The sequence below is a fragment of the Branchiostoma lanceolatum genome, chromosome 19, assembly GCF_035083965.1.
Source record: "Branchiostoma lanceolatum isolate klBraLanc5 chromosome 19, klBraLanc5.hap2, whole genome shotgun sequence".
Lineage (NCBI taxonomy): Eukaryota > Metazoa > Chordata > Leptocardii > Amphioxiformes > Branchiostomatidae > Branchiostoma > Branchiostoma lanceolatum.
In genome coordinates this window covers 2,223,275-2,227,747 of record NC_089740.1, presented here as the reverse complement: position 1 = coordinate 2,227,747, position 4,473 = coordinate 2,223,275, and the positions used below count along the sequence as shown (strand labels likewise).

General features: G+C 38.3%; 1 long non-coding RNA gene across 1 annotated transcript; it reads right to left on the bottom strand.

Annotated features, from left to right (window-relative positions):
• Nucleotides 1–502: 502 nt before the first annotated feature.
• LOC136425745 (uncharacterized) lies at nucleotides 503–2,225 on the bottom strand. The gene is made up of 4 exons (XR_010754120.1): nucleotides 2,096–2,225; nucleotides 1,626–1,728; nucleotides 1,365–1,396; nucleotides 503–577 (listed from the first exon to the last, which is right to left on the bottom strand). It is a non-coding gene; the product is annotated as an uncharacterized lncRNA (long non-coding RNA).
• Nucleotides 2,226–4,473: the final 2,248 nt, after the last annotated feature.

The following is a 4,473-nucleotide window of genomic DNA, read 5'->3' as shown; positions in this document are numbered from 1 at the left end:
TGTTTACAAGTGACTTACCTTTGTTGGACATGCCCACAAATTACGTTTGATCACTCCAAATGTCTGTTTAGACTTACTTGTTATATTGTTAACATGGACACCCCACTTTCAGTCAGTTGTTAATTTAACACCCATATATGTTTTTTTTGGTTGTTGGTAAAGTCTGACCGCAAAACTGGTAGCTACTAGTAGTTTTTTTTTAATGTGCACAATGTAGCACTTTTCAGGATTAAACTGCGGGGGCCGCTTGCTTTGTCATTCCCCGAGTGCATTCAGATCTTCTTGCAGAAGTTCAGATGTGTAGACAGGTCTACATATAACAGACAGTCGTCGGCAAATAACCTCACGTTTAAATCAAGCTGATCTGGGAAGTCGTTTATGTAATAGAGGTCCCCGACTTTATTTCCCCTCTCATGTAATATTTTCTATCCCCGACTTTATTTCCTCTCTCATAAAATATTTTCTATCCCTCGACTTTATTTCCCATCTCATTTGATAATTTCCCTCGGGGTGCGGGCCTTCTTGAACAGCGAGGCCGACTTGTAGAAGGGAGCCCCCATGAAGGACGACGCAGTAGCTGTGGGAAAAAAACGTTCATGGATACATAAAGATTTAGCAAATAAAAACAACAACATCAGGGCCTTACAACCATCTCTCAATAAAGACGGGGGGCGCCACAAACTTTCTGCAACTGCTTACTGAGTCACGTGTTCTATCTGTATAACGTGGCGTCATCTCAGTGGTGGATTGCTCATTCCTTGACAAAGACTGGTAATTTCAATTTTTGTTTTAGAAATCACAGTCCAAACTTGTTCCAGAAAAAAAAAGTATGTAGTAAAAGCTAAGATCCTTCTTACACCCCTTGGTGCCAATCAAGATTTCTATAGCCTTTGAGCCATAACACACAACCATGACAGCAGATTGCTAGTCCATGGATGCCAGTGGTTTGTGTTACTAGCATGACACTCTTTCTTATAAGTACTGAGAACTAAGCAGAACGGAATGTTTGATTCTTAAAGTCTTTAAAGAACGGTACGAACCAGCCAAAAGACTAAACACATTTTTTTCAAACTAATTTTTCAACTGCCGACTAGAAATATCTACGAACAAATGCTTGAATGCAATCGTCTCCAGTGTGTTTTTGACCATGATAATGACAGCCTTACCTATTAACAATTTGAGGTATAACCGAATCAACAGTGGCAACCTTAAGCTAAAGCTTACAGATGGATCTTTCAACTACCTTTAGATTTCAATCATACCGTATATCTAACACACACGAACTGATTTTCATTAGGTTATCTGTATTGTGCTACTAGTTTGTCTTAAAAGGTTGACTACTTTAAGAAGTTTTAAACACTTACAAACATCGTAGTCAGGCCTTGTCGGATCAAATCTGCGGAGATATCAAAATACAGGTTTTAACATGTTCAAGCAATAGCGAAATAACTAAAACGTACGGATGTGGCATATATAGCTAAATATGTGAATGCATAAAAAACATTCTATTTAATAATATGTTATAGAGATACAACATGTGATTTGATTATGTTTTCACTATGACAGTTAAATTAATTGATCAAGACAGTTCGGCAGATGTTGATTGACAGCTAGACTGTACTTACATGACTGACGGAAGTCGTCGTTTCCGGATCTTGTCCCGCCGCCTCCATGCGCAGACACCGCCGACAACCAAAAGAACCAGCACCACCAAACACACCAGGACCGCTGCACAATGTAAAGAAATGTCAACATTAAATCTCTTCAATATGAGATAACTTTATGTTATTCCGTACAATATGCTAATTGTTTGGTATACATTATAACTTCTGCGTAGACAAAAGGTATTGTTTTTTTTTTACTCTTGAGTCATGGGCGCCGCCATGTTGATTTATGACATCATGGGTCGGCCATTTTACAACCGTCAGCTGACCCTTCTCGACTAATTGTCAAATGATTTATCCAATCATTTACAAGTCGTTTTCACATTCTTTCATCTTTATTTGCAAACCTTACGTACAATTCTGTTTCACGGTAAGGCATTTTTAAATATCAAATGTGTACATGAAAGATATGAAGATATCGAAGTACATACCTATGATGATTTTCCCGTTGTTATTGGATGTTGGCGTGTTTATGATTGGAACTGTTTGATAAAAGACAAAGAGAATGTAAGCTTGATGACTTTTCCACTAGTACGGACATAGAAAGAAAATACGACATAAAGCGAAAAGGCGCAAAGCCAACGATACGCAATCAAGATGATATTGTGTACACTTCGGTGTTAGTTGGTTGTGAGTGTTCGCGTTGAATGATTGTCTAAATGCATTACTACCCCTAGTAAACCATCAGTGCTGGAAATTCACCGTTAAGTACTGATCGATTACTAACAGTAGAATTTCAGAAAATTTTCAGTAAATCAGCTAATTCTAGATCTCCAAGCAGATCTAGTGAAGGCAATGCAGTATCCATGGGCCGTGGTAAATAGATGGTAAATGGGTATTTTTTCGGTCCATGGATACCGTCTTGCTACTGGTAGATCTGCTTGTAGAATCAGTTGATTCACTGAAAAATTACTTAAATTCTTCTGTTAGTAATCGATCAGTGTTAATAGTAGATTTCCAGTAGATTAGAGATTACTACAGTGCTACGTACCACAGTGCGGGTCGCTGTGATTCTCACAGGAAATGCAGCCCATGCGGTTGTCACAAAACTCGCCCTCTGTACAGCCCTCTGTGCACTGGCCTCTGCAGTTCCTCCCGAAATACCCATATGGACACACTGTTGGGAGAAGCAACAAACATACAGGGGTTAACACCAATTCTGACCATCATAATAAAGATTGTGAATCCCTATGAAATTTCAACACGTGAAACCAAAAGAATCTCCTTTCTAGGGTAGGAAATTGTAGTTATGGAAGATAATAAGGATTAGCAACCATTTGTCATTCCTTATTTGAATCAACAGCATGTTACTGTCCAAGTAGTTTTAAAGTTGTAGCGTCCGTACCCCCCCCCCAATGGTCCATCCATAGAAAACCCTGCAACGAACTTATAAAAGCGTGTTGTGCGGAGATCCTTTAGGATAGTATGCCCAAAGCATGTACCTTTGAACTGGCAACAACAAATTTACAATATAATGAAGTTGAATTTTGTCCCCCAGTGGCAAGGTTGGGGTACACCTGATTGTGAAATAGCCGAGTACTTCTCGTGACAGGACCATCGTCTAAGAAGCGCCAAATGTATTTTATTATGGCTATTCCTGAGCATTATGATGAAGATTTCAAAATAAAGAACAAAATTGAGACAGATCTGTCACCAAAACAAGAGAATCCTCAAAGGATATATGACAATACAATATGTCTTCTGATAGCCATGTTCTTTTCTGATGAAATTATGCATTTAGGTCATAGATTTCTTATCTAACTGACTAGTTTTTGCGTCTGCCAACCGATCTGCCTACACCTGATCAGAATTCGACAAATACAATTTCTTTACAAATTAATAAACCCAGGTCGTTATACGGTTAACACCTACGAATTTAGATACAACATAAATGATGAGTATTTTAAATAAGAATATGTATTACAATATACAACACAGAATGGTGTGGTTTTTTTTCATTCGGCATGTCCATTGATCTAGATATAAGAACATATTTCAGCAAAAACAAACTAATACCTGCCAGACCAATCAGACTTTCTCAATCTCACGAACAGAAGTGTTTTTGTCAGTTGTGGATGTTGTCGGCCTCTTCAGCCGTACCGCCATGGAGATAAGGAGCAGACAGTGCGTAGTCATCCTGGTTCTGTTGGTTCTGAAGTTTTCTTTGCCCTGCCCTGATCAGTGCTTCGTGCAGAACGAGTTGAAACTTTTGAAGATAAAGATCTGCGAGTGTCCTAGACAGCGAGACGTTGGCATTCAGGCTTTGTGCGCTTCAAGTGGCATTTCGGTAAGACCTCAACACTCACGATTGCTTTCCATATACAGAGAACAACATGTTTACCTTATTTAACTTACAGGATACCAAAAGTAGTCAAGAGCCTCTATACCTAACACGCAGCAAAAGTACTGGAAATGTTTAAATCATTGAATGTGCAAAATGTTTAACAAGCTTACTTCAGTCTTAGTTTGCATTTGTTTTGTTTGCATATATTTTTTTTGTTTGTTAACAAAAAAAATGCTTGACATACGACAGGTTGAAAAAAAATCGGGTACATTTTTATGATGTTAATTTGTTGTACTGAAAATAAACAGTTAACTACCCAATTGGGAGACGGTCTGGAAATATTACTGCAGCAAGACCAGTGATTTTTTTGGAAGCCCGTATGAAATTATGTATTTAGGTCACACGGGATGACGAAGAACAGAATTGGCATGTTTTCACACTTTTTATCTACCAGATTCAATTTTGTCTATAAACTTTCCGACTACGCAATATATACATCGGGAAGTACCTAAAACATACACGTTT